Source organism: Manis javanica, chromosome 1 (genome assembly GCF_040802235.1).
Source record: "Manis javanica isolate MJ-LG chromosome 1, MJ_LKY, whole genome shotgun sequence".
Taxonomy (NCBI): Eukaryota; Metazoa; Chordata; class Mammalia; order Pholidota; family Manidae; genus Manis; species Manis javanica.
Genome location: NC_133156.1, coordinates 160,740,045 through 160,762,333, shown reverse-complemented (window position 1 = coordinate 160,762,333; position 22,289 = coordinate 160,740,045). Strand labels below are relative to the sequence as shown.

Sequence of the window (22,289 nt, the reverse complement as noted above, 5' to 3'; positions counted from 1 at the left end):
CTTCCCCAGGCTCACAGTCACTTCCAGAGGTTGGAGCCATGTTCCATGTCACCACACATCACTGCCTGCATCTCTAAAAATCAGCAGGTGAACTAGTAGGATCCACAGTATCTGATAGGTTGGGGTTTCATGAATCCTAAAGAGCGCTGTGTCCAGTTAGCTGCGTGACATGTTTTGTTTCATGATTACATTTTTTCTGAATCCAGATATCTACCTAATGGTGTCCGCCTTTACATTTAGGACAGTGGTTCCCAGGCCTGACCGTATATTAGAATCACCTGGGGAGCTTTTAAAACACAGAACAATGCCCTGGGCCCCAAGAACACTGGAGCCAAGGCAACACAAATCTCTGGAGATGGATCCAAGGCATGTTTTAGAAGCTCTGCATGGGATTCTAATGAACAGCCAGGACTGAGAACTGCTGGCCAGCCCTTCTCAACTTTTAAGGCCCACACAAATCCCTGGGCATCTTGTTACATGCAGATTCTAGGCATTCTAACATAATAGCCATTCTCCCATCCTTTCCTTCATCATAAAATAAGTAACAAAAGAGTATCTGTCCACTAGAGCCTATTGATGCTCTGAATTACATATGCCCTGAAAAACCAGCTTAAAGAAGTTTAATCAGAATTGAAGACCTCCATCACTGTTCTTATTTACTCTTTGCCAGCCCTCCCACCTACACGTAACTAGACTCTGTAGAATTAGTATTTGACCTGACATTGACAAATCATAATAACTTAATCCAATTTTTTTAAATTAAAAAAAAAAGGCATTCCAAATTCCCTTAAGTCCAGCTCTGGTAAGACTGCCCCACTGTCTGCACTGTTTGCTTGAATATAAAAATTCCCCATGGGGTTTGCCGCCTGTACAAGGATGACACCCTCAAGACTCACTATTTCTGTCTGCAGAGAGACGGGGCCTGACACCAACAGTTCTTTCTCCACGGCCCTGCCAAGAGTCACTGCTGTCCCTGCAGCCTGGTAACAAATGGCCTTTAAAAAGCCTGACATTTTCTGTAATTAATGCTCCTTTGTTAAAGGAGCCAAGACAACTCCCCAGTTGCCTCTTGCAGCTAATAGCAAACCCGAGGGAACCTTAGGCCTGCTGTGTCAGGTGTGCTGCCTGGGCAGAGCCCTCCAGCCCCCAAGAGTCAGCATCCACCTTCAGAGCCTTCTTGGGTCCGCTGAGGAAATGGGATTTCCACTTCAAGATGGCAGAATCTGAAGCCAAGCCAGAGAGTTGAACTCTGAAAACCCACAAGTCAGAACTGGTGGCTAAGGTGGTTTCCCCTCTTATGGGGAAAGAGGATCAGGGAAGTGAGACCATACAGGAAATCTGAATCTGTTTCTCTCTCTCTCAACTAAAGCAAGCACACATTTTACATGTCTGTAATTACTCACAATGGGTTTGGTACTATCAATACCTTTGGGTGTAAATTCTCCCTCTCCTGATTATCAAGAAGATGCTCGTAAATCCATTTAGTTCGGCTGCCAATAACATTCCTGCCAGTGGCTTTTTCTGTTTGAGTTGTCATCGAAAAGCATAAAGCCTTTCTTGACTTTGTACCGAGGAGCTTAACTCCACCTGCCTTGTTCTACTTATGCTATGCAACTTGCTTATTCAAAGTTCTGTGGAAAATATGCCCATTTGACTCTATTTAAAACAATTCCAAATACCATTCATTGATTCAGCAATATTTACCAAGTGCCCACTCTGGGCCAGTTTTTGTTCTGGGGATTTGGGCCCTGGGGACAGGGGAACACACACTCCCTGCTCTCAGGGTGTTTGGTTCTAATAGAGGCAGACAGGCCATAAACAAACAGAGCCAGAAACATACACAATCACAAGAGGTAGGCACCAAGTCCCAGGGCTAATAACAAAGAAGGTCCTGGGCAGGGGGTGATTGATGTTGAGAAAAGGCAGAATGGAGTCAAAATGATGCAGCTTCCTGGGCCAAGAACTTGCATAGCAGAATCCCAAAAGCAGCAAGGAGGCCAGTGTCCCTCATGCAAAGGGAGCAGGGGGGCAAGGAAGTGGCCCAGATGAAGAATCTTGTCAATGGCCAGCCCTTTACTTGGATGGAATCGTCTGGAAGGGTCCTGGTGGGTCTGGAATCGTCCCACCCCCATTGCACATGCACCCAGGAAAAAGGATCACATGTCCAGGGTTCTGTTTTTAAAACACTCATTCAAAACCTATCCAGACACCAAAAGAAACATCAAGAAAAAAAAATCTGATAATGCACCAGAACTGGTTAACCTGGGAAGACTAACAGGGAACAGGAAGGTGGACAGCTGGGCAGGGGGCATTCCACAATCAGCCCTTTTATACCTTTTGATTTTGAACTAAAATGCATTCCCTAATCAGTACAATTATTAAAGTACAACTTAATAAAATAAAATATTGCATATGAATTCCTAATATATATAAAGTCCCCTTACAGTCACTGTGATTTTTAAATTCATAGTAAGGGTTTTTCCCGATCCAAGTTCAGAAATGTTCTTTGCCTACTTGACTTTCATGTTTACAATTTACTATCTCAGAATGATTGATCATCCTTAATCACCAGAATGAAAACCCACTCCTAACTCTGTCCAGCTGAAGAACATATCTGCAGTTAAGTAGGGTTCTCATGAGTAAAAATAATGAACAGTAAATACCTGTGTGGGACTTGCTGCATGTCAGGCACTGCTCTTAGCAGGTATTAAACTCACCTAAGGCCCAGCCTGAGAGGGTGCTCCTGTTGTTATACTTAAGAAAACATTTCTAACACTTCGAAGTTTCCTAAAATCTTCATACGGGTAAGAAAGCAGGCAGTAAGCCTACAAAATGACATGGAACTCAAATAACCAGTGAGCTCACACTCTCCTTCACGTACCTTCTGAGGCCTGGGGTCCACATTTCCTTGCAGTAGCTGCTTTGCCTAAAGTTCTTGATTCCTCCTGTCACTGTGCAGGATAACTGAAAAGACAATAAATACCTCTGAAAGTTATAGGATGGACTTACTTAACACACCTTGGTTTATAATTCGGAAATAGCTAACCACTTTGATTATTCAAGTATATTTTGTACAACAGGTCTCTTAGGCAGGTTATGTTAGAATTTCTTGGTAAATGAATAAATATTCTAAAGGTACCAAAAGAGTTACTTGTTTAAATGACTCTTCCTTGTAACTTAGTGTGAAAAATGAAATGTTTTCTAGAAAAATTAGTCAAATTCTATTATGTCTCTTTCATAGGTTTCAATTTGATAAAAGATTTCCTGTTATGAAATGATCACATCTTCCAATGCAAAATGTTCTCTGGGTTTTGCATTTCTTCAAGTTTTAACACCCTGACAAATTCTAGCCAAATGTCCTATCATGAAGGAATAACTGTAAACAAGCCAAATTCATGGAATTAGAGATTACAGATAGAGTTAGCTGGCAAAATAAACATATAACTCACTGAACACACAATACTGTCCAAACTGACTGGGATGCATGTAGCCCAGCCTAGCTATGCTTCCCTCTACTCTGAAGAATCGTGTTAAAATTAAAAGCAATTTCGTGTTATGTAGATCAAAAGATTACGCTTTCTGTACTCACATCTAGATTCTTCCATACCTGTATCAGGAGAAAACAGACTCTCTTGGTTTCTGCAATCTCTGCATCTTGCATTTACTTCTCTCCCCTGCTTCTATTTCGGGCTCTCTCCCACCTTTTTATTGTATAAGCTCAGGCATTTGAACAAGGATCTGAATAAACTGCAAATTGCCTAAGACATTTGTTAATTCTTTCCTTTCTTTGTCAGTTTGGCAAGCACTCCAGTTTTCATTCCAGGGAAGGAAAGAATTTTCCTCTCAGGTGTATCTTTGAGATTCTGTTTTTCAGGGTCTAAGGCAAAGATGGAGAGATGCTGCCCCAATTATAATGGGGGAAAGGGAGAAGATTTCTCTCATTCTGTCTTTTCAACCCAGTTACTGAAAAAAAGTGAATAAATAGGTGTTGGAGATTAGCAAGCCAGGGCTAAACTGGGCTGCCTCATTTTAAGAATGTCTAATACACTTCTCATTCTGCCAGTTAAAACTGACCAATACCCATCTCTTTAAGACTCAACGCCAGACTCTGGATGTTCCAGACAGAGACCCCTTAACGACAGCCCGCCCGCCCAGTTACCACAACCTGGCATTGCTGCTTTCTCCTCACTGCCCGGCCGTTTCCTGCCATAGCGGACTTGGAACGCTGCTTTTGGAAAACCTGGTTCATCTTCCCAGTCAGAAGTGAAGAAATTTAGGCCCCAACCTCCAACTTCTGACAGGCTTCTAGATGGTCAAAACCAGGGCTGAGTGCACTCAGGAGCCTGACTGGCAGGAAACGCGCATCCCAACCATCCCTCCCTCGCTCTGCCGCCGAAGGCGTCCTTAATTGTGCGCTTAGGAAGGCTGCGACGTACCTTCTCTGCCCTCTCTCGGCGTGCGCCTCGCACCGGAGCGAAACATTTTCTTCCTCTTTCCGCACCCCCATTACAAATGCAAATTATTAGCCAAGGATGAAATAAGTAAATTGTAGATCACCGACTATCAGTAATTCCACCCATCCAGCACCCCGCAGCAAGGACACCGTCTCACTGCACGGTTAACGGGATGAAGGTTCTTCCCATTAATCCGAGGTCCTCAAGTCGCCAAAACCCAGGGCTGCTGCGCTCAGGGAAAGCAGTTCACCCCAGTTTTCCCGGCATGGGGTGGGGTGGGGGTCGGGCCCGGAGGTTTGTGAGCCCCCCACCCCGCCGCCCTTCCCTGAGCTCACCCTCCATGGAGTCGGGGCTGGCCGGGGTCTTCGGGCCCTGCCGCGGCTCCGAGGGCGAAGCTCGGCTAGGGCCTCGCGGGCGGGTGGGCAAAGCGCACGGGGTCCCGGCGTCCGAGACCGCCGGAGGCCCGCCCCGCCCGGAGGCCTGCGCGCCGCCACTGGCGGCCCTGGCTGCCTACGCGCCGAGGCCGGGCGGGTCTGGGATGGGGCGGCCGCGCGCCGGAAGGAGGAAGCCGCTCGCACGAAGTCCTCTCCCGAGAGAGGCCGCCACGGCCCCGCGCGCCCCCGGCCGGCCGGCCGTGAGCCCCGCCCCCACTCGCGCGCGCCGCCTGACTGGCCGTGCGCGCCCCGCCCCCCCTCGTGCGCGCCGCCGGGGCCGCGGGGTGGGGCGAAGAGGCGCGCCGGGAGACCCCAGGACTGTCGTCCCGGTTCGACGCTGCCGCCGCGCCGGGCGCCGAGGCCCGGCCGCCCAGTTCCTCCTCTGCCGAGAACAAATTACATCCCAGGAAATTGCGGAGAGGAGCGGCGAAAGCAAAGCCCGCCAGATCTGTCTCCATCCCGAAAACAGGTTGAGTGTTTGAAAACGAAAAAATCCTAAGTTAGAAACAGGAAAATTCTCCAGTTTGGGATACCTCCTCGTATTTTCTTCTCATCCTTCTTAGGAACAGCAGGGCCTTCTATTGTTTACACGGCTCCTCAGCTGACAGTCTGCAGGATGTGACTTTTGGTCAATAAATAACTGATAAAGGCGGGAAGGGTTAACAGCCTTTTACAGAGTTGTAACCACTTAACCTGCCCAAGTAGGTAAAGCATTAGGATTTTAGAGCCTGGGAGAGAAGTCAACCCCAAAGGTGTGAGGGATTTATTGCGCTGGAAAATAAACTAGTTTTGTTTTGATCAAACCTACGTCTTTGTTAACTACCTACCTATATCTATATCTATTTAGCAAACGGGGTATTATAAATATGTGTGAACACACACATACACATGCACACGTACAATTTTTGTCAAGTTTTCAAGGAGCCATCTTTATTCCCTCTCTACCCTGATGGTTTGCTCTTAATGAGTTTAATGTAATATTGATGGGGTTCACCATTTCAGAATTTCACTTTTAACCTGATTACTGACCGTCATGGGTTAAAAATAGCAAGGTGTTTACTTGGTCTGTTGGTCACCCAGATATTTATTAAGCCCCTTCTTTGGGCGATATGGTTGTCATGGGTCATTTGCTTTCTACTTGAGGATTTGAATGTACACTCATACCTTGGAGAAGCATAATGAGTATATTTGGAGTTTAGATGAGATCTAAAATATCATGCAGGGCTACAGATCTAAGCCCTGGTAGGTTTAAATCATTCTTCCACCACATACAGCTTGTGACCCTGTTAAATTCCTTTATCTCTCTGTACCCCAGTTTTCTTATCTATGAAATGGGGTGGGGTGGGGATATTATATGGTGTTTATCTCAGAGTTTGGTGCTAAAGAATAAAGGAGATAACACTTTTATTTAAAGTGCATAACACAGTTCTCCCCCATGAGTGAACATTACAATGAACACAAACAGCTTTCATTGTTATTTTTTATTATTTATTACATTCCCAAGATGCTGTTCAAATATTAAAAGATATACATTTGACCCTTGAACAACATGGGGATTAGGAGCCCTGACACCTGCCCCCTGCAGTCAAAAATCTGCCCATAATTTTTGATGGCCTCAAAACTTAACTAATAGCCTACTGTTGACTGGAAGACTTAACAACAACATAAACAGTCGATAAATGCATATTTTGTATATGTATTATATACTGTATTCTTAACAATAAACTAGGGGAAATAAATTTTTTCCAAATTGTAGCAAATCTCCAAAATTTTTCCCAATGTATTTCTTGAAAAAAAAAAATCCGTGTTTAAGTGGACTTGTTCGCAGTTTAAATCTGTGGTGTTCAAGGGTCAGTGTAGTTCTTTCACATTAGTCATTAAGGTAACTGAGCATTTTGGGGGGTTTTTCCAAATTTTTCTAGTTCCTTTTTTTGTTTCTATAAATGAACTTCAGGAAAGCATTATTATTTAACCTTTTTTTTACAGGACTATAGTTTCTAAAGACGTGCTTCTCAAACTGTGATCTGTGGACCCCTGGAGGTCTTCAAAGTCCTTTTAGGGGGCTGGAATGTCAAAAGTATTTTCAAAATCATACTAGGGCATTAGTTGTCTTTATTATTTAGATATTTGCACTCATGGTGCAAAAGTAATGATGGGTAAAACTGATGACACTTAGCACGAATCCAGGCCGTGTAACAAAACTGAATTGGTGCTCATTGTATTTCCAGGCACTTTCAGTAAAAACAAACATACAAACGAAACAAAACGTGTCAGAAGAATGTCCTCCTTCAAGCAGTCATACCCTTTGGAATGGATGGGAAGTACCATAAGTTCTCTTGCTGCATACAGAAAGTAGTGGTTGTCTGGAGGTAAAGCTCTTGGACAATGGTTTGCAGTGTAAAACAGCTAGCTGCTTTCTTTATAGAACACCTTTTTTACTTGGAAGAACTGCAGACAAACTGTGGTTACACAGATTTGGGTATTTGGCAGACATTTTCTCCAAAATGAATGAAATGAGCCTGTCACTTCAAGGAAAATAACTAATGGTATGTGTTGCCAATGATAAAATTCAGGCTTCCAAGTGAAAATTCAGACTTTTGGAGAATCTCTATATGCCTCTAGGAGTTTGACAGCATCCCAATATTTAAAGACTTTTCTGTTAAGTCAGTGATGATGCTAAAACCATTGTTGTTATTATTATTATTATTTGTATGTTGTATGCTGAGAGCCTAATTGTGGTACAATAAGAAAAAAAGATCTTGGCTTTTGCCCTGGTTCCTGACACACAGCTCCTAAAACATTTTTAGTTTCCCAAATGAAAAGAGTGATAGGATTATCTTTTGTTTTAATAAAGCAACTCTAGGTGGGCCCCTAAATAGCTTCAGATAATTAGAAGCCTGGAACTGACTTTGGGGAGAATGAGGTTGAGTCAATAATCAATCGCGCCTATGTGGTGACACTTCCATCACAAAATTCATGAAGGACAGGGTTTGGAGCACTTCCAGGGTGGGAAGCACATTGAGGTGCCAGGAGGATGGCCATGCAGGGAGCAAGGGAAGCTCTGAGTGCACACTCCCCCACCCCTTGCCCTGTACATTTCTTCCACTGGACTTTCCTGAGTTGCATCCCTTATAATAAATCAGTAATAGTAAGTAAGCTGTTTTCCTGAGTTCTGTGAGCCATTCTAGCAAAATCAATACTGAGGGGGTTGGGGGGAGGGCGTGGGAGCCCCTGATTTGTGGCCAAGTCAGACCGAAGTATAAGTGAGCTGGAGACCCAATATTTGTGTCTGGTCTTTAATGTGGGAGCAGCCTTGTGGGACTGAACCCTTAAACCTGTGGAGTTTGATGTTAACTCCAGGTAGTATCAACAAAGAAATAAATCACGGGGACATTCATTCAGGTGGTATCTGGAGAATCAGAGAATTGGTGGTTGGAGTTGGAAAACACTCCAGGCCAATGAATTTTAATATCACTGACACCCCAGGCCAATGAATTTTAATGTCACCAAGTATATGAAAAGTTCTTTAGTGGGGTTTTGGATTCCACATAATAATAAGCTTTAAGGAACTACCACTTGCTGAGTTTGGGTATAATATTAGAGAAAAATACCCCAAATTACTTGAAAATATTGTTAAAATGCTTCCCCTTTTTCTTTTTATCTGCACAAGGAAGGATTTTCTTCACATGCTTTGACCAAAGTAACTTTTCAACAATGAAATGCTGAAACAAGTACAGGAATCCAGCCATCTTCTATTAAGCAAGTCATTAAAGAGATTTGCAAGCAGGTAAACCATGCTAAATTTCTGTTTTGGAAAACAGAGCTATTTTTCTCAAAGTGTGTTATTTATGTTAACACTTAATGGGAATGTTATTATTTTCAAATGAATTAATAAATGTTTCACATTTCTTAGTTTTAATTAGCAATATTGTAAGGATAGATAGATAAAATACAGATTAAGAAAGTTCTTTGGGTTCCTCAATAATTTTTAAGAATATAAACAGGTCCTCAGACCCAAACATTTGAGAATTGCTATTGTAAAAGAAATCCAAACTCTTAATGGTAAAATAAAAAGATACAAGATTCTTTTACCTTCTGCAACTCCCAAGTGTGTATTTTTAAAGTCAAGGCTGGAGGTGCTTAGGCTGGAAGTAATACTGGAGAATGACAGATGTTAACCACTAACTGAAAATTATTGCTGTTTGAACCAAACCAATGGAAAAATTGAGTAGATGCATCCAGAGAAATCTAGATGCCTCTTATAGGTGTTATGGGTCATATAGAGAACCATCATCCTACAAGAAAAGGAATTTGTCAGTTCCTCTGAGTATGCTGTGGTATTGAGATTTTATCAATTTCTGTCTAATTCTTCACGTTTGGTTAGCATATATAACATGCAGTCCTATAGTATCGAGGGCTAGAAGTTGACATCATTTCCCTTCTTGCTTCTTCCCCACGTCCTAGCTAAGCCAGAGAGAGCCTCCTGCACTGTCCATGTGAGCCAGGGCAGGAGACAGTGGCTACAATACTGGCTATTCTATTCCTGAGCTCTCATCTCAGTATACACAGTAGATACCAGCATCTCACAGGCTTCCTTGGGTTTCTTTAAAAGAAGTGGAGTGGATTTGGAAATTATTTCTCAGATACCCTGGACTGTAAATGTAATAGCAAACTGCATACGGAGAGTGCACACTGTCAGTTCCTTTTCCTGAACCCACTGAAAAATTGCACTTGATTGGTGTGGTGCATGAGTAGACACTCAACCAGAGTTAAATGGGATTTGTCCAGGTTAAGGCTTTTGAACAGCTGCAGTGGCTACAACCTATAGCTCTAGAACTGTGAACTGTCCAGTCAGAGGGCTCTTCTCAGGAGACATGTTGTTGGAGGCTGTGATTATACAAATCCCTTCACAAGTTATTTTCCTTCCCAATTTATAGATGGCCACGTAATCCAAAGTTAGCATTTGTTTTGTTTTTACTAAGAGGTGGCTGGGTAAAACAGGCTGGATTCATTGCTCTGCCCCCCAGAGACCTCTATTGAATTTAATGTGGTCTTTATGGGGGGCTTTTTTGTCTTGTTAATAACTTCTCCTAAATCAGCCATATTTTGATTAGGGCTTCACATTTGGAATAATTCACCAAAAGGATTTATTTCATATTTTACATTTGAAGCATTTTAAACTTGCCTTTTGAATTGTTGAAAATAAATTTTAAATATTATTAAAATGGGAAAAAACTAAGTCCTAGACTCTTGAGATGGGAAGAGACCACAGACAAAGTCTGTGTCAGGTTACACTACATTCCCAGTGTAACTGGCTAAAGATAGAAAACTGTTTTGGAAGTAAGGTGGCCACACAGAGTAGGTTTGGGCCATGTGACAAATTTCTGACCAATGAGAAATACACAGAAGTGATCTAAGACACCTATAGGGCTCACTCTTAAAAACGTGCCATGTGATCCTGAAGTTTTCTCCTGCTGACGTGTGCCATGAGTCCTAGAAGGCAGACTCAGAACAGAAGCAGCTGTGATCCCTGAGTCACCACTTGCAGGGAAGTTATAGTACCTGCATAGAATAAGATGAGCAAGAAATCACCACTCATTATATTAGCCAAGGATAGTTCAGGTATATGCCTCATACAGCACAGCCTATCCCAATCCAAAAAGTTTAGTGATGAGGACACTGGACTGAGAGACAGGAGTCTTAGTTTCTATGAGATGGAACTATAAAAAATTACAGATAATGAATAGCTTTTAATGTTCAAAATGATAATTTCATAGACTTCATCCTAATAGTTCCACTTCTGTGACCAGCTAGATTTGTGACATTGAGTGATCCACTAATACCATATGGATCTCATTATTCTTAACTATAAAAATCAGACCTAATAGGTAACACCCTATCCAATAACAGCAGAATACATATTCTTTTCAAGGATACAAAGAACATTCTTCAGGACATGTATATTTAGGTATATGCTAAGCTGTAAAACAAGCCTCAATAAATTTAAAAGGACTGAAATTATGCAAAGTATGTTCTCTAACCACAATGGAATTAAATTATAAACATACTCCTAAATACCCAATGAGTTAAAGTAAAAAAATGACAGAAAGTTAGAAAATACTTTCAAATGAATGAAAATGAAAGCACAATGTACCAAACTTATGGAATACACTGAAAGCAGTGCTCAGAAATTTATAAATTTCTGTAATGGGAACTTTAAAAAAGAAAAAAAGATCTCAAATTTAACCTGAACTTTCACCTTAAGAAAGTGAAAAAAGAAATGCAAACTAAACTCAAAGCAGAAAAAAGAAGGAAATAATAAAGATTATAATTGAAATAAGTGAAAGAGAAAGAAAAACAGCAGAGAAAATACTGAAACAAAAATTAGATTATACACCTTGATGAAGTGAGTCATATCCCAGTTCAACAAAACTGATACACCTTTTTCTAGATTAACCTAGAAAAGAGGAATAAAATTACTAAAATCAGGAATGAAAGGAGGGACATTACTGCCTAACTTACATAGTATTATGAGTGAATACTATGAATAATCATGATCCCACAAATTAGGTAACCTAAAGGAATGGACAGATTCCTAGAGACACACAAAATTGAACTAATTCAAAGGATCTAAAGGATAAAAAAAAGACCTACTTAAAACTGACTCAAGAAGAAACAGAAAATTTGAATGTAGACCTATAACAAGTAAGAGATTGAATCAGTAATTTTAAACCTCCTACAAAGAAAAGACCAGGCCCAGGTGACTTCATTGTTTAATTATACATTTAAATAAGATTAATACCAATCCTTCTGAAATTCTTCCAAAAAATAGAAGAGGATGGAATACATCTCAACTCATTCTATGAGGCCAATATTACCCTGACCCCAAAACTAGACATAGACATCACAGGAAAACTATAGACCAATATCTCTTATGGCTAGGCACAAAAACCTTCAGTAAAATACAAGCAAACTGAATCCACCAACATATATGAAGGATTATACACCCTGATGAAGTGAGTCATTGCCCGGGAAAGCATGGAAATCAGTTAATGTAATATACCATATTGATAGAATAAAGGACAAATAACCAGACTAAATAGAAGCAGAAAGAGCATTTGACACAATTCAACTCCCCTTCATGATAAATAGATGTAACAAACTAGGAATAGAAGGTAACTTCCTCAGCCTGATAAATGGCATCTATAAAACCCCACAGATAACATCATACTTAATGGTGGAAGACTGAAGGCTTTCTTCCTGAGATCCTGAACAAGACAAAGACGTCCTTCTATTCAACATTTCACTGTAGGTTCTAGACAGAACAGGCAAGAAAAAGAAAAAGAAGTGTTCATATTTGAGAGAAAGAAATAAAACTCTCTCTTTTTTCAGGTGACATGGTCTTGTATATAAAAAAGTCCTAAGGACTCCACTAAAAAAAACATTAGAACTAATAAATGAGTTGAACACAATTACAGGGTAAAAGATCAATATAGAAAAATCATTGTACTTTTATGGACTAGCAATGAACAATCCAAAAATGAAATTAAGAAAACAATTCTATAATAGCAGCTAAAGAAAGAAAATTCTTAGGGATAAACTCAAAAAAAGGCACAAAACTTAAACACTGCAAACAAACATTTTTGAAAGAAATTAATGAACATCTAAGTAAACATAGAAACATCCCATGTTCATGTATCACAAGACTTACTGTTGTTAAGATGATAGTACTCTCCAAATTGACTTACAAATGCATTGCAATATTCATTAAAATTCCAGCTGGCTTTGCAGAAATTGCCAACGTGACTCTAAAACTCACATGGAAATTCAAGAAACTCACTGTAGCCAAAACAATCTTGAAAAATAAGATTAAAGCCAGAGGAATCAAACTTCCCAATCTTAAAATTACTACAAAGTGACAAGAGTCAAGAAAGTGGGTACCAGCCTAAGAACAGATGTATACATCAATGAAATTGAATTGAGAGTCCAAAAGGAAACCCTCACATTTATGGTCAGTTGATTTCTACCAAGATTACTAAGAAAATTAAGTGAAAATGAAATAGTCTTTACAACAAATGACGCTGTGACAACTGGATATCCATATGCAAAAGAATGAATTTAGATATCTCTCTCACGTCATGCTCAAAATTAACTCAAAATGTATCATAGACCTAGTGCAGAGTTAAAACTAAAAACTAGCAGAAAAATAGACATAAATCTTTATAACCTTGAATTAGACAATAATTCCTTAGATTTGACACCAAAAAGCACAAGCAACAAAAGAAAAATAGATAAATTGGAATTCATCAGAATTTTAAAATGTACTTCAAAGGACACAATGAATAAAGTGAAAAGACAACCCACAGGACAGGAAAAAAATTTTGTAAATTATGTATATCTGATAAGGGACTAGTATCTAGACTATAGCCAGAACTCTTACAATTCCATACAAAAAGACAAAAAAACCATTTTTGGAAAGGGCCAAAGATCTGAATAAACATTTCTCCCAAGAAGATATACAAATGGCCAATAAACACAGGAAGAAATGTTCAACATCCTTCATTGGTAGAGAAATCAAAATCAAAATCACAATGAAATACCTCTTCACACCAATTAGAATGGCTAAAAATAAAAGACAACAAGTATTGGTGAGTTATGGATGCAGCTCTTACACATTCTTGGTGAGAATATAAAATGGTGTAGTCATTTTGGAAAACTTCTTGGAGTTACCATATAACCCATCAGTTTCACTCCTAGATATATACCCAAGAGAAATGAAAACATGTGTATGCAAAAACTTGAACATGAATATTCACAACATCTCTATTTATAAAAGCAAAGATGTGGAAACAACACAAATGTCCACCAAATGATGAATGAGTAAACAAAATATGGTATATCTATACAGTGGAATGTCACTTGGTGAAATCAAGGATGAAGTCCTGACACATGCTACAACATGGATGGGATCTTGAAAATATTATGCTAATCGAAAGAAGCCAGAGGACCATGTAAATGTGTGATTCCATTTATATAAAATGTCCAAAATAGGCAAATCTATAGAGACAGAAAGTAGAGTAGCTGCCTGAGGCTGGAGAGGGGGTCAGGAATTGGGAATGTCTACTAATAGAAACAGGGTTTCTTCTGGGGGTAATGAAAATATTGTGAAATTAGTTGTGGTGATGGCTGCACAACTCAGTGAACATACTAAATGCCATTGAACTGTACATTTTAAATGAGTGAGTTTTAGGATATATGAATTATATCTCAATAAAAATATTAATTGTAAACATGGATATGTAGTGATTTAAAAAAATACTCTGACATATACTGCAGCTCACATCATTGTATGTATCCAGTGAACAAAATGGTAGGTGGAAAGAATGCTCAGCTAACAGTTAGGAGATGTGATTTCCATTCTGGCTTTGATGTAGATTGTGGCAAATCACTTAAGCTTCTGGACCCCAATTTTCTAATATGAAATCAGTCTGTTATTTTGAACCACTGCTGTGTTTCTGTCCAGCTCTAAAGGCCTGTTATGCTATAAAAGCTAGAACTGAATCTGTTCAGAGTTGTTGGGAATGTACACTTTTAACTGCATTTAAGTCCTTGTAACCAAAGTAGCAAAGTGGAAGGAAAAAAAATGCCAGAGCACTGTGGGTAAAATTTCAGTATTTCCAGAATCCCTCCCCTGGCCTCAGTGCAACTCCATACCAGTAGGTGTTTTCAAGGGGTGGAGAGAAGTAGTACATCTCCGTATCAATAAATGATTACAAGGGGGGTGGGGAGTGAGCGAGCACCTGGACTGGAGAGGTTTGGTGGGGCCGTTCTGCAGCCAGGTTTGAGAGACTCGAGCAAGCAGAAGTAGATGACTGCTTGTAAGCAATACACAGGTTTCTCCCACTTTATTTCTCCCTTTGATTTTGGCTTGAAAGGTTTATTTGTCCTGGGCTGGGAACATATTTTCCCCCTGGAGTTGCAAGAATTTATCTAAAAAGAAAAAAATAAGGAGGAGCAATAAGAAAAACAAAAATGAGTAAGTAGATTTTTCTCATGTATGTGGCATATAGTAAGATAACTACCCAAACAATTGGTTGAATATATAATTACTATTTTCTCTGCAATCATGGAAGAATGGAACCTGTTTTTATGTCTCTTGTGATAAGGAGAGTGCCAATTAAAAATAAAGTTACTGTTACCTTTTTTCATACAGGGTATGCTGCTCAGAAGACCTTCCCTTATGATAAGGTAATGTGATGCTAGGTTGCCACTTTGAAAATTGCTCCTAAATCTCTTCTAATACTGAATTCACAAAGCATGGAAAAATGTATCCTTCTCAGATAAGACCTTTGAATTATAGAGCATGAACAGACAGTGTCAGGGAGTAACAAACTCCTATCTTATTGCTAAACATTGTTTTAGGATTGTTATCAGAAAGCTCTACTTCAAGTGGAAAATTGGAAATTGACTATGGGTGGGTTCTATTTTCTTTACCATCCAAATCTTTCCCTTGTAATGTTAGTGGCAAGAGTGGTGCATTGATTCTTCAAACCAGGAAGGAACCAATTGGTTGCCACCTACTATTGATTCTCAAACCTGGCTGATCATCAGGAGAATGTGTAAAGAAAATGTGGATCCATGGGTCTGTCTCCTAGAGTTTCTGGTGAGGCCTGGTGACCCTAATTTTTAAAATCTCCCCAGATGATTCCAGTGAGCACCCAGGTTGGGGATCACTGGTCTAATCAGGTCTTGAATTACTGGATATCCTTAGTATACTCAGATGCCACTGACTATAAGATACTGTGTTAATTTAGGGACAACATTTTGTTGTTGGGGGACAGAGCAGAGAAACACTATATTAATTGTGCTAATACTCTTTCTGTTAGGCTGGAGAAAGGAAAAACAAGGACATGCAAACAGAACAGAGAGATGCCATAGGGGGAGAACAGACCAGACCCCAAAGTCCGTGCCTTATATAGAAAGGGGACAGCTCTCCCTGAATTCCATCCTGATGTGCCAACTCAGACCCGGATGTCAGCCTCCTCCCTCTTAGAAGGAAAAAAAGTTTCTAGTTGTCTATTATGTCACCTTTAGCCAATCATACCTCTCCACACCCCCTAAGACAGCTTGCCCACTCCTCCCCCTCCTAATCCCTTATAAGCCCCCCACCTCCCCGACTGGGTGTGACTTCTCTGGCCTATGACAAGAAGGCCACAGAACCTCAGCCAGGGGTATTTAAATAAATTACCTGGCCCTTTGTTGCCTCTCTTTGCCTGCTTATTTTGGCTAAAATTTATCTTACACTTCCTACTAAGTGAAAATAGCAATCATGTATCCATACAATTACATACTCTTTCTTTTCGTTACCAAATTTCGTTTCAAAATTTTAGCCTAAATCCTTTTTGTTTCTAGAGCCTAAAGATTCCCTGACAATGGTGCCTGGCATTGTGGAAGCAAGCTGACATTATTAACTTGTGCACATGATGTTAATTGCTTGCAAACTTCTGGGACTGTGTGATTCTAAACCACACTAAAGAATATTAGTGTTTTATTTGTATTTTCATTTGGTTAAATCTGTTTTGTTCCCCCTTCTTCCCTTAATTGAATCACTTATGACTGGATGTCTAAAAGCTCTTCTTCAAAGTTGGCCAGGGGCTTTGGCAGAGAGTAGTTCAGTGCAACAGAATAGACTTGTAAAATATCTTAGTTAGAATAACTCTCCTAGCTTTGGAAATTCTGTGACTTGAGAAGTTTGCTAACTCTTCCTGCCATTAACTGACTTTCTTTATATACCCAAAGACCCTGTTCAATGCTGTGTCATAGTTGCAAACCTTGTGTTTGTTGACAAAAATTAGGAATCCAAATTCAAGTTAAAATTCAATCATATTTGGGGCCACCAAAGTAATTTACCTAACTAAGGTGGCACTGTGCTGAACACATGCCTTGCCTGCAGGAGCAAGTTTGGACATGCACAGCCAGTGACAACTACAGAACAGCCTGTCTTCCTCTGGTGGCTGGCAAGGTGCCTTTGCTGTCAACTGTAAGAGGCAAACATGGGTCTAGGTGATACCCTAGTTCTAATCAGAGTCAAGACAAAGAATGTCTTAACAGCGGGTACTACACCCAACTCTCTATTGAAACCACTTTCTTAAAGGCCACTTTCTTTTTTTTTTAAATTCATTTTATTATTATTAATCTACAATTACATGAAGAACATTATGGTTACTAGACTCCTCCCTTTACCAAGTCCCCCCTCCACAGACCCCATTACAGTCACTGTCCATTAGCGTAGTAAGTGCTGTAGACTCACGACTTGTCTTCTCTGTGTTGCACATCCCTCCCTATGCCCCCCCACATTATACATGCTAATCATAAGGCCCCCTTTCTTTTTCCCCGCCCTTATCCCTCCCTTCCCACCCATCCTCCCCAGTCCCTTTCCCTTTGGTAACTGTTAGTCCACTCTTGAGTTCTGTGATTCTGCTGCTGCTTTGTTCCTTCAGTTTTTCTTTGTTCTTATGCTCCACATATGAGTGAAATCATTTGGTACTTGTCTTTCTCCACCTGGCTTATTTCACTGAGCATAATACCCTCTAGCTCCATCCATGTTGTTGCAAATGGTAGGATCTGCTTTTTTCTTATGGCTGAGTAATATTCCATTGTGTGTATGTACCACATCTTCTTTATCCATTCATCTACTGATGGACATTTAGGTTGCTTCCATTTCTTGGCTATTGTAAATAGTGCAGCGATAAACATAGGGGTGCACCTGTCTTTTTCAAACTGGAGTGCTGCATTCTTAGGGTAAATTCCTAGAAGTGGAATTCCTTGGTCAAATGGTATTTTTATTTTGAGCATTCTGAGGAACCTCCATACTGCTTTCCACAATAGTTGAACTAATTTACATTCCCACCAGCAGTGTAGGAGGGTTCCCCTTTCTGCAGAACCTCTCCAACATTTGTTGTTGTTTGTTTTTTTGATGATGGCGATCCTTACTGGTGTGAGGTGATATCTCATTGTGGTTTTAATGTGCATTTCTCTGATTAGCGATGTGGAGCATCTTTTCATGTGCTTGTTGGCCATCTGGATTTCTTCTTTAGAGAACTGTCTATTCAGCTCCTCTGCCCATTTTTTAATTGGCTTATTTGCTTTTTGTTTGTTGAGGTGTGTGAGCTCTTTATATATTTTGGATGTCAATCCTTTATCGGATCTGTCATTTATGAATATATTCTCCCATACTGTAGGGTACCTTTTTGTTCTATTGATGGTGTCCTTTGCTGTACAGAAGCTTTTTAGCTTGATATAGTCCAACTTGTTCATTTTTGCTTTTGTTTCCCTTGCCCAGGGAGATATGTTCATGAAGAAGTCACTCATGTTTATGTCCAAGAGATTTTTGCCTATGTTTTTTTCTAAGAGTTTTATAGTTTCATGACTTACATTCAGGTCTTTGATCCATTTCGAATTTACTTTAGTGTATGGGGTTAGACAGTGATACAGTTTCATTCTCTTACATGTAGCTGTCCAGTTTTGCCAGCACCATCTATTCAAGAGACTGTCATTTCCCCATCGTATGTTCATGGCTCCTTTATCATATATTAACTGACCATAAATGTTTGGGTTAATATCTGGGGTCTCTATGCTGTTCCACTGGTCTGTGGGTCTGTTCTTGTGCCAGTACCAAACTGTCTTGATTACTGTGGCTTTGTAGTAGAGCTTGAAGTTGGGGAGCGAGATCCCCCCCACTTTATTCTTCCTTCACAGGATTGCTGTGGCTATTTGGGGTCTTTGGTGGTTCCATATGAATTTTTGAACTATTTGTTCTAGTTCGTTGAAGAATGTTGTTGGTAAGTTGATAGGGATTGCATCAAATCTGTATATTGCTTTGGGCAGAACGGCCATTTTGACAATATTAATTCTTCCTAGCAAAGAGCATGGGATGAGTTTCCATTTGTTAGTGTCCTCTTTAATTTCTCTTAAGAGTGTCTTATAGTTTTCAGGGTATAGGTCTTTCACTTCCTTGGTAAGGTTTATTCCTAAGTGTTTTATTCTTTTTGATGCAATTGTGAATGGAATTGTTTCCTGATTTCTCTTTCTATTAGTTCATTGTTAGTGTATAGGAAAGCCACAGATTTCTGTGTGTTAATTTTGTATCCTGCAACTTTGCTGTATTCTGATATCAGTTCTAGTAGTTTTGGAGTAGAGTCTTCAGGGTTTTTTATCATGTCATCTGCAAATAATGACAGTTTGACTTCTTTACCAATCTGGATTCCTTGTATTTCTTTGTTTTGTCTATTTGCTGTGGCTAGGACCTCCAGTACTATGTTGAATAACAATGGGGAGAGTGGGCATCCCTGTCTTGTTCTCGATCTCAGAGGAAAAGCTTTCAGCTTTTCACTGTCCAGTGTTTTCATATATGGCCTTTATTATGTTGAGGTACCTGCCCTCTGTACCCATTTTGTTGAGAGTTTTTATCATGAATGGATGTTGAATTTTGTCAAATGCTTTTTCAGCAACTATGGAGATGATCATGTGGCCTTTGTCCTTTTTGTTTATGTGGTGGATGATGTTGATGGATTTTCGGATGTTGTACCATCCGTGCATCCCTGGGATGAATCCCACTTGGTCATGGTGTATGATCCTTTTGATGTATTTTTGAATTCGGTTTACTAATATTTTGTTGAGTATTTTTGCATCTATGTTCATCAGAGATATTGGTCTGTAATTTTCTTTTTTGGTGGGGTCTTTGCCTGGTTTTGTTATTAGGGTGATGTTGGCTTCATAGAATGAATTTGGGAGTATTCCCTCCGCTTCTATTTTTTGGAAAACTTTAAGGAGAATGGGAACTATATCTTCTCTGTATGTCTCATAAAATTCCGAGGTAAATCCATCTGGCCCAGGGGTTTTGTTCTTAGGTAGTTTTTTGATTACTGATTCTATTTCGTTGCTGGTAATTGGTCTGTTTAGATTTTATGTTTCCTTCTGGGTCAGTCTTGGAAGGTTGTATTTTTCTAGGAAGTTGTCCATTCTCCTAGGTTTTCCAGCTTGTTAGCATATAGGTTTTCATAGTATCCTCTAATAATTCTTTGTATTTCTGTGGGGTCCGTCATGATTTTTCCTTTCTCGTTTCTGATTCTGTTGATGTGTGTTGACTCTCTTTTTCTTTTAATAAGTCTGGCTAGAGGCCTATCTATTTTGTTCATTTTCTCAAAGAACCAGCTCTTGGTTTCATTGATTTTTTCTATTGTTTTATTCTTCTCAATTTTATTTATTTCTCTCTGATCTTTATTATATCTCTCCTTCTGCTAACTGTAGGCCTCATTTGTTCTTCTTTTTCCAATTTTGATAATTGTGACGTTAGACTGTTCATTTGGGTTTGTTCTTCCTTCTTTAAATATGCCTGGATCGCTATATACTTTCCTCTTAAGACTGCTTTCGCTGCAACCCACAGAAGTTGGGGCTTTGTGTTGTTGTTGTCATTTATTTCCATATATTGCTGGATCTCCATTTTAATTTGGTCGTTGATCCATTGACTATTTGGGAGTGTGTTGTTAAGCTGCCATGTGTTTGTGAGCCTTTTTGCTTTCTTTGTACAATTTATTTCTAGTTTTATACCTTTGTGGTCTGAAAAGTTGGTTGGTAGAGTTTCAATGTTTTTTAATTTACTGAGGCTCTTTTTGTGGCCTAGTATGTGATCTATTCTGGAGAATGTTCCATGTGCACTTGAGAAGAATGTGTATCTTGTTGCTTTTGGGTGTAGAGTTCTATAAATGTCTATTAGGTCCATCTGTTCTATTGTGTTGTTCAGTGCCTCTGTGTCCTTACTTCTTTTCTGCTGGTGGATCTATCCTTTGGAGTGAGTGGCATGTTGAAGTCTCCTAAAATGAATGCATTGCATTCTATTTCCTCCTTTAGTTCTGTTAGTATTTATTTCACATATGCTGGTGCTCCTGTGTTGGGTGCATATATATTTATAATGGTTATATCCTCTTGTTGGACTGAGCCCTTTATCATTATATAATGTCCTTCTTTATCTCTTGTTACTTTCTTTGTTTTGAAGTCTATTTTGTCTCATACTAGTACTGTAACACCTGCTTTTTTCTCGCTATTGTTTGCGTGACATATCTTTTTCCATCCCTTGACTTTTAGTCCGTGCATGTCTTTGAGTTTAAGGTGAGTCTCTTGTAAGCAGCATATAGATGGGTCTTGCTTTTTATCCATTCAGTGACTCTATGTCTTTTTATTGGTGCATTCAGTCCATTTACATTTAGGGCGATTATCGATAGGTATGTACTTATTGCCATTTTAGGCTTTAGTTTCGTGATTACCAAAGGTTCCAGGTTACTTTCCTTACTATCTAAGAGTCTAACTTAACTCACTTAGTGTGCTATTACAAACACAATCTAAAGGTTCTTTTCTATTTCTCCTCCTTTTTCTTCCTCCTTCATTCTTTATATATTAGGTATGAAATTCTGTACTTTTTGTCTATCCCTTGATTGACTTTGAGGAGTTAATTTAATTTTGCATTTGCTTCGTAATTAGCTGTTCTACTTTCTTTACTGTGCTTATTACCTCTGGTGACAGCTGTTCAACCTTAGGAACACCTCCATCTATAGCAGTCCCTCCAAAATAGACTGTAGAGATGGTTTGTGGGAGGTAAATTCTCTCAGCTTTTGCTTATCTGGAAATTGTTTAATCCCTTCTTCAAATTTAAGTGATAATCTTGTTAAAGGCCACTTTCTTAAAGACCACTGATAGGCCATATTCATTCATTCATAGACATTTATCAAGTGCTTACTGCATGCTAGGTTTTGTACAAATGCTGAGGATCCTTAAATGAATAGTAATAGCAATAATTTATATTAAGATATTATTAAACAATTTCTGTATATCATATATTAAACATTTTATATATATAAGCTATATATTATATATCATGCATAAGCTATATATTATATTATAGTAATTTATATATAATTAATGTATTAATATAATATATTAAGCAATAATAGCAAACATTTACCTAGTAACTACTATATACAAGCAATGTTTTGCAAACTGCAGATAGCAAACTCAGTGGGTTATGAGATCAGTTTAGTACTTCACAGCCATCATTTTAAAGAATAGAAGAAAATTGAAATACTAGCGTACTTCCCTCCTATTAAGGATAAAAATTGTTTCATAAAACTTTTATTTCATACACACATATACTCACACCTCTATATGCACTGGGTCACAATATAAAATGTATTTCCTATTGTTTTGGCCAAACAGTTTTAGAACTACTGATCTAGAACATTATTACAAGAAGTATTAATACACATTTTTCACAGCTTTAACTCTTCTCAAGCCAGTGCATCTCACACACATTGTAAGAAAGTAAAATTATAGATCAGTATTTCCCCCA

General features: G+C 39.3%; 2 protein-coding genes across 27 annotated transcripts in view; one reads left to right on the top strand and one right to left on the bottom strand.

The window, feature by feature from the left end:
- The window catches only part of CHST10 (carbohydrate sulfotransferase 10), a 33,462-nt gene extending 28,437 nt beyond the window's left edge, over positions 1 to 5,025 (bottom strand). For 2 of the 8 annotated variants that reach the window (XM_073239590.1, XM_073239600.1), the window contains exons 1-3: positions 4,790 to 5,024; positions 4,437 to 4,491; positions 2,882 to 2,964 (exon numbers count right to left, since the gene is read on the bottom strand). The gene's annotated coding sequence lies outside the window, so the exon portion shown is untranslated. Of the gene's footprint in view, positions 1 to 2,881; positions 2,965 to 3,607; positions 3,926 to 4,436; positions 4,492 to 4,789 lie in introns of those variants that run through there. The other 6 variants (XM_037020016.2, XM_037020019.2, XM_073239592.1 and 3 more) reach the window with 4 other exon arrangements.
- Positions 4,795 to 22,289, top strand: part of NMS (neuromedin S) — a 55,920-nt gene continuing 38,425 nt past the window's right edge. For 4 of the 19 annotated variants that reach the window (XR_012132682.1, XR_012132677.1, XR_012132678.1 and 1 more), the window contains exons 1-3: positions 4,795 to 5,357; positions 8,563 to 8,675; positions 15,102 to 15,136. The gene's annotated coding sequence lies outside the window, so the exon portion shown is untranslated. Of the gene's footprint in view, positions 5,358 to 7,116; positions 7,258 to 7,282; positions 7,435 to 8,558; positions 8,676 to 14,823; positions 14,925 to 15,101; positions 15,137 to 15,774; positions 16,342 to 22,289 lie in introns of those variants that run through there. The other 15 variants (XR_012132684.1, XR_012132679.1, XR_012132692.1 and 12 more) reach the window with 13 other exon arrangements.